Below are 13029 nucleotides of genomic sequence, written 5' to 3'. Positions count from 1 at the left end.
TTTTTTGTTTCCATTTGCTTTGGTAAATCTTCCTCCATCCCTTTATTTTGAGCCTATGTATGTCTCTGCGTGTGAGATGGTCTCCTGTATACAGCAGACTGATGGGTCTTGACTCTTTATCCAGTTTTGCCAGTCTGTGTCTTTTAATTGGAGCATTTAGTCCATTTACATTTAAGGTTAATATTGTTATGTGTGAACTTGATCCTGCCATTATGATATTAACTGGTTATTTTGCTCGTTAGTTGATGCAGTTTCTTCCTAGCCTCAATGGTCTTTACATTTTGGCATGTTTTTGCAATGGCTGGTACCGGTTGTTCCTTTCCATGTTTAGTGCTTCCTTCAGGGTCTCTTGTAAGGCAGGCCTGGTGGTGACAAAATCTCTAAGCATTTGCTTATCTGTAAAGGATTTTATTTCTCCTTCACTTATGAAACTTAGTTTGGCTGGATATGAAAATTCTGGGTTTGAAAATTCTTTTCTTTAAGAATGTTGAATATTGGCCCCCACTCTCTTCTGGCTTGTAGAGTTTCTGCCGAGAGATCTGCTGTTAGTCTGATGGGCTTCCCTTTGTGTGTAACCCGACCTTTCTCTCTGGCTGCCCTTAAGATTTTTTCCTTCATTTCAACTTTGGTGAATCTGGCAATTATGTGTCTTAGAGTTGCTCTTCTCGAGGAGTATCTTTGTGGCGTTCTCTGTATTTCCTGGATTTGAATGTTGGCCTGCCCTACTAGGTTGGGGAAGTTCTCCTGGATGATATCCTGAAGAGTGTTTTCCAACTTGGTTCCATTTTCCCCCTCACTTTCAGGCACCCCAATCAGATGTAGATTTGGTCTTTTTACATAATCCCATACTTCTTGCAGGCTTTGTTCATTTCTTTTTCTTCTTTTTTCTTTTGGTTTCTCTTCTCGCTTCATTTCATTCATTTGATCCTCAATCGCTGATACTCTTTCTTCCAGTTGATCGAGTCGGTTACTGAAGCTTGTGCATTTGTCACGTATTTCTCGTGTCATGGTTTTTCATCTCTTTCATTTCATTTAGGACCTTCTCTGCATTAATTACTCTAGCCATCAATTCTTCCACTTTTTTTTCAAGATTTTTAGTTTCTTTGCGCTGGGTACGTAATTCCTCCTTTAGCTCTGAGAAATTTGATGGACTGAAGCCTTCTTCTCTCATCTCGTCAAAGTCATTCTCCGTCCAGCTTTGATCCGTTGCTGGCGATGAGCTGCGCTCCTTTGCCGGGGGAGATGCGCTCTTATTTTTGGAATTTCCAGCTTTTCTGCCCTGCTTTTTCCCCATCTTTGTAGTTTTATCTGCCTCTGGTCTTTGATGGTGGTGATGTACTGATGGGGTTTTGGTGTAGGTGTCCTTCCTGTTTGATAGTTTTCCTTCTAACAGTCAGGACCCTCAGCTGTAGGTCTGTTGGAGATTGCTTGAGGTCCACTCCAGACCCTGTTTGCCTGGGTATCAGCAGCAGAGGCTGCAGAAGATAGAATATTTCTGAATAGCCAGTGTACCTGTCTGATTCTTGCTTTGGAAGCTTCCTCTCAGGGGTGTACTCCTCCCTGTGAGGTGTGGGGTGTCAGACTGCCCCTAGTGGGGCTGTCTCCCAGTTAGGCTACTCAGGGGTCAGGGACCCACTTGAGCAGGCAGTCTGTCCCTTCTCAGATCTCAACCTCCGTGTTGGGAGACCCACTGCTCTCTTCAAAGCTGTCAGACAGAGTCGTTTGCGGCTGCAGAGGTGTCTGTTGCGTTTGTTTAGTTTACTGTGCCCTGTCCCCAGAGGTGGAGTCTACAGAGACAGGCAGGTTTCCTTGAGCTGCTGTGAGCTCCACCCAGTTCGAGCTTCCCAGCAGCTTTGTTTACCTACTTAAGCCTCAGCAATGGTGGGCGCCCCTCCCCCAGCCTCACTGCTGCCTTGCCGGTAGATCACAGACTGCTGTGCTAGCAATGAGGGAGGCTCCGTGGGTGTGGGACCCTCCCGGCCAGGTGTGGGATAAGATCTCCTGGTGTGCCTGTTTGCTTAAAGCGCAGTATTGGGGTGGGAGTTACCTGATTTTCCAGGTGTTGTGTGTCTCAGTTCCCCTGGCTAGGAAAAGGGATTCCCTTCCCGCTTGTGTTTCCCAGGTGAGGCGATGCCTCGCCCTGCTTCAGCTCTCGCTGGTCGGGCTGCAGCAGCTGACCAGCACCGATCGTCCGGCACTCCCCAGTGAGATGAACCCAGTACCTCAGTTGAAAATGGAGAAATCACCGGTCTTCTGTGTCGCTCGCGCTGGGAGTTGGAGACTGGAGCTGCTCCTATTCGGCCATCTTGCTCCGCCCCCCCACCCTTTGCTTTTAAAGCATCTTTCTGAGATGGGACTGGAAAATATTAACTCCTCTTGATTATTACACAAAATGCTGGATAGAGTGACCCTCTCAAAGTCTCGCAGCTAATAAGATATGGGGACCATACAATGGGCCTTGCTGTCCTTGGGGACTTTGAAAGAAGTCTTACGTAAAAAACCTAGAAGACAGGAGGCAGACTGCATATTACTTGGGGAAAGTGTGAAAAGGGAGAAATTTTATTCCAGGTATGGTTCTCCTTTCTTTTGGTAGTGTGGCCATGAGGAAGAGAAAAAAGAGGAAAGTCAGGTTTTGAGAGGCTGGGCAGTCTTTCAGACAACAGATGTAGCTATATTCTCTTGAAAGCACATAAATATTCATTTTCACATTTTACTGGTTTGTATTGATACTAATTTACTTTGTCCTATATAAAATTGCTAGGTGGTTACACTTGTATACTGATGGAAAAACTTTCCCTTTACCCATGTAGGGTTCTGTTAGGGCCGATAAATTTAATTCACAAAAGATATATTAACAGGAAAAAAAGGTAAAAAAAAAATCTTATTAGATGACAATATTTTCACATGCACAGGGACTTCACAGAAAAGAAATAAAAACTCAAGGAATTGGTTAGACCTAGAAGTTTATATACCATTTTAATGAAGGGCAATACATTGTGGAGAAGAGAATAGACAAAGAAAAGGGGGTTTGGGGCCCCGGGGAGTAAATTGTGGGGAAGTGACCTAGAAATATATGGCAGATAAGGCTTGTTTACTAAGGCTTGTTATGCAGATGAGTTATTTTTCTCTTCCTGGTATGGGAGAAGGGAATCTTTTTACAAATGGAAACTTTTATTACATTTACAAAGGGAAACTTATACCTGCTTTTAGGCAGAAATGGGGAAGGCAGAGAGTTCTTCCTGCATCTACTGCCTCTCAGTTGCTCTCAGCTCAAAATAATCCTTATGCCAAGGTAGCATATTTTGGAATGGCATATTCTGATACTTCTCACTAGGAAATCTGTACCATACATAACCTGATCACTTGAGAGTTGATTAGTGTTCAGTGTTAGAGTGAGAGAATGACGGGAAGGAGATTACTGGACATGACCTGAGGTCAGTGTTCTCAGTGTGGAAGGTGAAATGAGCAGGTGCCTCCATGTCACTTAAGTTGTATAAAATAGGAGAAATAAGCACAGTTGATTAGATTGACTTATGTCTTCCTGGGATATCATCTAATCGACAACACTAAAACGTTTCCTCACCAACAAAAACATCCTGGTTCAAAATTTTTATTATAGTTGTCTATTTGGAAATTTAATTTAAAGAAATATCATTGAAGTATGTTGAAGAAAGTATTTTATGACCGCTACTTTTTATTAAACAGCTTTTCTTTTATTATAAAAGTAACATTTTTATTTTTATTGTGGTAAACACACACACACACTCACAACATAAAGAGATATGATCACAGGACATTGCACTCCAGCCTGGGTGAGAGTGAGACCCTGTCTCTAAAAATAATTAAATAATTTAAAAATTAAAAATTTACCACAAGAGCCAATTTTGAATGTACAGTTAAGTAGCGTTAAGTGTATTCCCGTTATTATGCAACAGATCTCTGGAACTTTTTCATCTTACCAAACTAAAACACTATACTCATGAAATAACAACTTCTCATTTCCCCCTCTCATCCCCTGGCAACCACCAGTCGACTTTCTGATTTTATGAATTTGACTATAGAAATAACCTTTTTGAAGGATAAGATTTTTTTTTTTTTGGCAAAAGTACTTAAAGGTGGATATTTATAAGCATAGATAATTTAAAAATGTGAGGCCAGCACTTTGGGAGGCCAAGGTGGGTGGATCACCTGAGGTCAGGAGTTCAAGACTGGCCTGACCAACACGGTGAAACCCCGTCTCTACGAAAAATACAAAAATTAGCTGGGTATGGTGGCAGAAGAATTGCTTGAACCCAGGAAGCGGAGGTTAAAGTGAGTCAAGATTGTGCCTTTGTACTCCAGCCTGGGCGACAGAGCAAGACTCCACCTCAAAAAAAAAAAAAAAAAAAAAAAAAAGTGCGAAACATTTAACTGTGTGTCTCCAGAAACCTAAGAATTTCAGTACGCCTACTTATAGGGACTCCTGTAAAGAAAATCAGTATAGTTTTTCTTACCCTTACCTTTATAGTATATGTAATATTATTTTGTTTCTTAAAGTAGCAATTTAGAAACCAAATAAATGTCTGGAACTGTTTACTTTGTTTACTATTATTATGCCTATCATTAAGCTTTTGCTAAGTTATGCTATGGTAACAAGCAGTTCCCAAACTTCACTTTATTTTACTTTTTCTCATATACATATAAGGTATGATTTATGCTAATTTTTATGGTCAGGGAAGAAAAATGGCAGAACTTTGGGAAAACTCTTAAAAATTCTGCTGAAATGTGGCACTTGCAGCTTCTCATATTCCACTGGTCAAGCAAGTCACAGAGCCAAGAGTGACATCAATAAGACACAGAAGTATATATAGTAATGGTCATAGATACAGTATCCTCTTCCAGGTAAGGCAGAAAATATTTGGGATTCACACATGCAATTTACCTTACCAGGCAAATCACTTGTAATGGTGAAATATTATTTTTAATCATGAACATTTTCATAGGTCTGCAAATAATGGCAGCAATAGGAAATGCTTCAATTCATTTATGTACTGAGAATCTGAAATGAAAATCAACACACAGGAAGAATGACTTTTGCATCCTATCTAAGCCATCACTTATTTAAGATGTTGAAAACAATATTTTCTTGCACTAATGTGAGCATGGTACTCCCTAATTTAGGACTGGTAAGTGCAACCTAACTGGATAAAATGGTGTCTATTCATTGTGTGAAAATTCACATACGTATATTATATGCATCACAATTTGCTAGAAATTTTTTTTCTGCACCTAAACTTTTGAATTACTTTACATATTACTCTGCTTAATGTCTTGGCTTTATTAATTGGTTCAGCCAATCAACTCTCTGACTTTGTCTCTATCTCCTCCCTTACTTTCCACTTGTTTTCTCAGTTAGAGAATTTTATAGAGGTTTATATGTGTGAGATTCATGCTTTAGATTAGTAATTTAAAAATCTGCCCCAAAATATTTGCCATTTTTAGCTGTTTTTGCTATTATAGATCACAAATTACTGGTGCCAGGCCACACAACATAATATGATGCACCTTTGTGCTCAGACCTGCATTTGAGGGACGACTGACCTAGACCAAATTTCTTCAAACCTTAAAGTGCATCACCTGGAGATCTTGTGCAAATGCAGATTCAAATTCAGCCATCTGTGTGAGTCTGAAGGCTTTGCATTTCCAACAAGGTCCCAGGTGATCTGAGGCCACAGGGTCCAAGAACCACATTTTGAGTAGCAAGTCTAACTGACAGAATTGTGAATACTGAAGCTCATGGGTGTGGCACCTTATCTACAACTACGTTACTAATTAGACGTGAAGGTCCTCCTGACACAGGGCTGAGTGAACGTTCCATCCTACTGTGTGTAGCCACTGTTGTTTATTTAGTTTTGTTCCTAATGGAAATTATTCTGTGCCTCAAGCCAGGAGTTTATTTGACTTCACCACAAGCTAAAATTCCTTCAGAGAAGCTGGGTTCCAGGATCTTAAAATTAAAGGAGACAATGTTTCCAGCACAGAAATTTATTTATGTTGGTGGGGTTAAGTCTCTGGATAGGTAGCAGTTTGTTCATCTATCAGAAAAGTCCCTTGGACGTGGCCCCAAGAGAAATGGAATGTTTTAAACTATTGCAGGTGGGCACAGGAGCAAAGAGGGAGTGTCTTTAAGCACAATACCTACAGCAATGGAATGCTGTCTCTTCTCTGATTTACTCTCCTTACTAATTCTATAGTCAAGCAAAAGCAGAGGTGCATGCCAACCAAAGAGGGGCATATTTTCAGGACTGCTTTTCTCTACTGGCCTCTCCCGTCTTGAGGAAAAGGACCATGTGAAATGTATGTGTGTGCATATGCCCAAGCATGTGCCTTGTGGCTGGGAGCTCCATGTAAACATGCAGTTCTTCTTCCCCTTCTCCTCATTCTCCTTCTCTTCCTTCTTCTTCCTCTTTTCCTCCTCCTCCCTCCTCCTCCTCTCTCCTCCTCCTCCTCTTTTTCTTCCTTTCTGCTTCTGCTGCTTCTGCTTCTGCTTCCTCCTCCTTCCTCTTCTTATTCTTCTCTTTTTTCTTCTTCTTTCCTCTCCTTTCTCTCCTCCTCCTCCTCTTCTTCCTCTTCTTATTCTTCTTTTTTCTTCTTTTCTCTCCTCCTCCTCCTCCTTCTCCTCCTCCTCCTTCTTCTTCTTCTTCCTTCTTCTTCCTTCTTCTCGTCCTCCTCCTCCTCCTTCTCCTCCTCCTCCTCCTCATTCCTTTCTTCTTCTTCCATTAAAAAGTTACCATTCCAGTCTTTTAAGTGTGTGGTTCTGTGGAATGAGGCACATTCATATTGTTGTGCAACCACCATCACCATCTCTAGAACTTTTTCATCTTCCCAAACAAAAACTTGCCTGATTTACTCCCCCCATTCCCGCAACCATCATTGTAATTTCTGTCTCTATGAACTCAAGTGCTCTGAGAACCTCATACAAATGGAATCCCAGGATATTTATCCTTTTATGTCTGCCTTATTTCTCTTAGCATGCTTTACCTCTTTTAAAGCCAAGCTTTAATTTAATAACCTTTATTATTATTTTTACTCTGAATTGTTGAACTGAAGGTTGGTGGGATGATATAGTCCTCAGTCCCTTGATCTCTTGGGTTGAATAACTGCATATAATAATCCATTATTTTAGAACTATTTATCCATTGTAAAAGCCTCTTGAACCTAACAGATGCCTAACACATGGGTCTCTCTCCCCAGATTGTTTGGTGTCTCCTTGGCAAAAGAGGCTGTTGAGAATACAACTATTCAGGCTCCCATGAACTCCTTAAAAGGTAAAGCAAGCTTTATTCTTTTCCGTGCCTTTGGGCACCAACATTGGTCATGCTCAGTAAAGGGAATTGAAGTTTAGAGAATGTGAAATGGGCAGCATATACAGGTTGGTCTCGGGATCCTTTTGGGTTCTCCCAATAACCCAAGAAAGTAGCTGTAATTTTCCCCATTGTACAATATAGAAAACTGCGAGTTAGATGGAATAATGGACAAGTTTGACAAAATTTGTTGGTTGGGGGCTACATTGCAGGACTTTTTGTTTTAAAAGCTCATGTTCTTTCTTCATACTTTAAATTTCTGTTCCTGGCATCAGAAACTGAGTAGATTCTCCCTCCAAGTATTTGGAAAGGAAATATAAAATTTAATTTTTTCACCATACTGAATATTGTTTCTTTCAGACAATATCCCTACACGTAGAACCAGAAACAAAGACATTATAGTCCTTAGGCACTTGGGGTTCAATCTCCTTTGCAATTCTCAGGAAGATCATTTGTTTTACACAATATTCCCTTTGAACTTGGACTCACTTTGGGACTTTAAGTAACCTACAGGGTTCCCTTACTGAACACAGTTGTCCCATTATGATAGGGAATTTTTTTTACTCCTCAAATCAAAGTGATAGTAAACTTTTCAATGTGTAGGGTGAACCGTTGCAAACACTTTTTTTCAAGTTCCTTTGCCTTGGCTCGGTGTCTAACTAAGGAAATGAGAAACCATCATCGCAGATGGGTAGAGAGCTTGCTGGTCAGGTCATCCCTGCTGCTTGCAAACAATCCAGACCTTGTCTGAGTGGGGTAAGCATGGCGAGCCCAATAGAAACAGCTTGGGGTGGTCATGGCTGTTCATTTTTTTCTCTATTTCTGGACCCTACAACCTACAGTGTCTGTTTGTCTCATTATTCCCTTTCTGGGTGGCAGAAATGGATATAAAACCTCTGTGGTGGTTTCACCTTCCTCCCTTTTATTATTACTTTTGTACCTTTTTATGCCTCGCTATGTTATGAACACTCTTACTGCTCTGAGTTTAAGCCAGCACATAAATAATTATGGAAATAAAATGAAAGCATGTATTGTTTAACTTACCTTTAGTTATTTCAGAGGGAAAAAAATACATGTGACCTAAACATTCCAACGTATTTCTTAACTGTTGTATCTGTTTTGGAAAAACAATCTCAGTAAATTTTCTTTTTAAGTTTTTATTTCCTTAAGTTTTTGTGGGTACATAGTAAATGTATATATATTTATGGGGTACATGAGATGTTCTGATACAGGCATGCAATGTGAAATAAACACATCATGAAGAAGGGGGTATTCATCCCTTGAACATTTATCTTTTGAATCTCAGTACATTTTAAAGCAATTCGGTTCGATAAGTAGATATCAGTCACATTTGGTATTCAATTCTAAATTTACTTAAATTAATACAATGAAAATTCTCCATATCTGTAGCCTAGAGGTTTTCAACCAGAGGTGATTTTGTCCCCAAGGGAATATCTGGCAATGTCTAGAGACATTTTCAGTTGTCACTACCAGGGAAGAGGTGCTACTGGTATCTAGTAGGGGGCTCAGGGATGCAGCTCAACATGCTGCATAGTAGCATTACCATGCAGAGAATAGCCACCATCACAAGGAACAATTGGCCCAATATGTCAACAGTGGTGAGAGCATCACTGGTATCTAGTGGGGGACTCAGGGATGCAGCTCGACATGCTGCATGATAGCATTACCATGCACAGAACAGCCACCATCACAAGGAACCACCAACCCAATATGTCAACAGTGGCGACAGTGAAAAACTGCACTTGTCACATTTCATGTGCTGAATGTCCTAGGTAGCTAGAAGCTGCAATATTAGGCAGCACCAACTTAGAGCATTCCCCACTGTCACTGCTGACATTTGGTTCTATCAGGCAGCGTGCTCTCAGCTGAGAGGGAAAAGTTAAAGAGGACTGGGAGCACGAAAGTGATATTCCTATGAAAACACATTTCTTTGAATGAGATACCACAGATTCTAGATTTCTTTGCCATAGACAGGCTCTATGTTTCTCAGGTTATGATTGTTACTGAAGTCATACTGTTAGTAACAGTACTCAGCTGTTTGTGGAGTACTCCACGATCCACAAATGGTTTGTCATAAATTGTCTCATTTAATTTTTGCAAACCTGTAAACCATAGAAGCTCTCTATTTTAAAGGTGAGAAAAGTGGGGTGATTTATTTGTTTGTCATAACACTGTGTCGCATGAACCCTTGTATATTTTAAAAAGAAAACTGGCTAGCACGTGACCTGCTACATGGGTGGAGTCCAGGTCTTTATGTGACAGTATCTACGAATTCATAGATCGTATTTTTATAGGGACATTTCATTAAAGTAAAGCAGAACTTCACCCCCTTCCCTTCACACTTAAACAGGACTTTTTGAGAGATGATGTGCCCTTTTTTGACATGTATCAAGTCATTTTATTTTTCATATTTGGGAAGACCATTTCACTCAGATTAGCTTATGCAATTAAAGATAACATAATGCATGTGTCTTAGTTTTCCTTTAGCTTCTACTTTAAAGAGAATATTTGAGGATGTCTTTAGTTACACATTAATTATGTTATCCTGACCAAATGAGGTAATTTGGAGAGAAATCAAAGTATATAATATGAAATGAGATGTATAGGAACCCAATACTAAAATTCAGTCATTTGCTGGCTGTACAAAATAAAGGTAGCTAGCTGGCCATTTGCGTTTCATAAAAGACAGTCTTAACAACATTTTGCTAATGTTGTTATGAAGAGAGAAATATATCATGGACTGGATAAAAATAATGTTGTACATATACATCATGGACTACTGTGCAGGCATAAAAAGGAACAAGATCATGTCATTTGCAGGGAGATGAATGGAGCTAGAAGTCATTATTCTCAGCAGACTTACTCAGGAACAGAAAACCAAACACCTTATGTTCTCATTCATAATTGGGAACTGAACAGGGAGGGGAATAGCACACACTGGGGCCTGTTGCAGGGTATGGTAGGGAGAGGGAGGGCATTGGGATAAACAACTAATGCATGTAGGGTTTAATACCTAGGTGATGGGTTGATGGGTGTAGCAAACCACGATAGTACATGTTTACCTGTGTAACCAGCCAGCATATCTTGCACATGTGCCCTGAAACTTAAAAATTGAAAAAAAGAATTAAAGCACCCAAAGAGAGACCCCTCAACAATTTCTACACTGGATAGTTGAAATAGAAGCGTAAGTTTTGGAGACCATGAAATGGGCTTCCTATGTTTAAATATCTTAATGATTTCATTGCATAGATGGTTAAGACCAACCACTATTTTCATCTCCACCTGCAACACAGTCCACTGTTTTCATTATTTCCTGAGGCTTTATTATGCACCTGAGTGGACTATCTTTGCACACTACCATGGAGGAAATGATTTCTGGTGAAGTAGTTTCCATGCCTTTCTTAGATAAAGGATTTGAGGAAATTGTTTGAGATGATGCCTTTCTCTGCTGAGCATTGCAGATGGAATATGATCAGTTTCTGTAACACTATATGTTTTGGCCTAAAAACGATGCGTTTGGACAGAGTTGCAGTGAACCAAGATTGCGGTACTGCACTGCAGGCTGGGAGATGGAACTAGACTCTGTCTCAAAAAAAAAAAAAAAAAAAAAAAAAAAAAGATGCCTATGGAAATGTGGAATACATTATGTGACAAAATACTTAGGAGTCTCTTTGTCTTCTTAATGTTTAAAAGGATATTTGTGCTAATTGAGAGGTGCCAAATTTACAGCTTTGAGATTTTGCAAAATTCATTTCTTGTATAGGATGTACAGGAGCCCAGGCAAACTAGACTATTTCTGGACTTCCTTCACTGGCTCACATAATGCATTTTTAATCATATTTGAAAAAAATGACTTCCATCAATAGTGGACTGTGGAAATGAGGATTTGTTGTTATAGTAGATAAAGTAGATTGTATAGAAAGAAGACATGGCAGGAGGTATGGCAGACATGACTTGGTTGGGAGGTAAAATATATATTTATGTATTACAGTTTGCTTAAGAAAATCCATTTGGAACTTCCCTATGGTTCCTGGTGTCCCCCATATTTTAGGGGTGAGTCAGGGAGTTACGTGTGTGAATTACAAATTTCACATGAATGGGACATGTGCATTTTATTGTGAAGTCTTCAGTGCCATGCTTATCATTTTAACCTTCCGGCTTCCTAAGGCCTTAAAGCAAGCATGTCCAACCCATATTATATATATTTTATATAGTACGTGTAATATATATATTTTATATATATGGAATATATATAATGCAGCATACTATATAGTATATACAGTATCCATATATGATGCCATATACAAGGTCATACACACACATACACACAAAAAATATGCCACATTATTAAGTAAGTTATGTATAAATGTTGATTGATTTGACAAAAATCTAGGTTTTCTAGCAGGTAGAGATATCAAGATCCTAAGATGTGAAAACACAGGTAACTCGTGGTGGATCTGGGTATTAGCTCAAGTGTTCTTCCCTGCATAATCAATACTGGGGCATCAGAAAGATGTTCATTTATTTTTGTTTTAAATGAACAGGAAATTATTTTTCAGAAAGTTAATTTAGCATTGTATTCCTCAGTAATAACCAGAAGAGAAATCTGAACCTTTCTACAGATATTGTTTTATCTGACTTTTACATGCTTTGACCTGGTTGTCTTGAAAATATATTTGAACATGAAATATTTAAATGAAGCAACTTTTATTTATGGAAATAAAAACCACTTTCCTTAGGGCATATTATATAAACTTTTATAAATATATCATAAGATGAAAAATGGAAGTATTTGTGAGAATCTAGTATTTCAGTTTTCTTTCCTCTGGAATGAGTTACTCTCATATGTAACAGGTGCCTTTACATCACCTCATGAATTATAAACACTTAAATATTATGGGAAATACTTTTGCCTTCCTGTGACATACTGGGGTATGGTATAAACATTTAGTGAATGAATAAATTCTGATAGCTAACCGATTTCTCCTGTTTAACATAATCAACTCAGCCATTTATTCATGTACTTTTTAAAAACATTCTTGTGTTTGCTTATTATATGCCAGAGCTTCTTATGCAAGGTGCTAATCATATAGTCATAGACTCTGTCCTTCATGGAGCAGAATTAGTATACTTAACAGAGAAAGACTTAAAAAAGTAACGAAGGCAGCATTTGCTCAATTAGTATGCATTGTATCATGTGATTTCAGGAAAATAGGGTACTAGGCTAAGAAAGAAGATAGGAATTATTGCAAAAGTGCTCTGAGGATATGAACTTTCAAAGAGTAGTAGGGTTTTCTAGGTAAAGGGAAGAGCAGGTGCAATGGCACTGAGGGAAAAAATTATTTGATACCTTTAGGAAAGTTTAAGAAGCTGCTATATCATGACAAGACACTTGGTGACAGGGTCTTAGAGGATCACTTTATATTCTGTATCAAGTGCACTGATGGAAGCAGAGAGGTTATAAGCAGGGGCAGGGGGAGGGGCGTGATTTGACCCAAGGTATTTTTGGGACCATTGAAGAAGGCTGAGAATGGAAAATGGGAGTCTGGTTCTGAAACAAATGCACTAATTCAGGCAGGTGAGGCTGCACCGAAGGCAGAGTGAGGCAGATGGATTTAGGGAGATGAGAGGTAAAATTGGTCAGGGTTGGATACAAGAAGCAAGG

At 39.3% G+C, this 13029-nt stretch overlaps 1 protein-coding gene across 4 annotated transcripts in view; it reads left to right on the top strand.

The window, feature by feature from the left end:
* The window catches only part of LOC126947191 (thymosin beta-4-like), a 196830-nt gene that overhangs the window by 112570 nt on the left and 71231 nt on the right, over positions 1 to 13029 (top strand). For 3 of the 4 annotated variants that reach the window (XR_007722955.1, XR_007722954.1, XR_007722956.1), the window contains one exon: positions 7234 to 7307. The exons of the other annotated variant lie outside the window; for it this stretch is intronic. The gene's annotated coding sequence lies outside the window, so the exon portion shown is untranslated. The remainder of the gene's footprint in view (positions 1 to 7233; positions 7308 to 13029) is intronic. 4 annotated transcript variants of the gene reach the window in all.

The sequence above is a fragment of the Macaca thibetana genome, chromosome Y (assembly GCF_024542745.1).
Source record: "Macaca thibetana thibetana isolate TM-01 chromosome Y, ASM2454274v1, whole genome shotgun sequence".
NCBI lineage: Eukaryota > Metazoa > Chordata > Mammalia > Primates > Cercopithecidae > Macaca > Macaca thibetana.
This window is presented reverse-complemented; position numbering and strand designations above follow the sequence as displayed.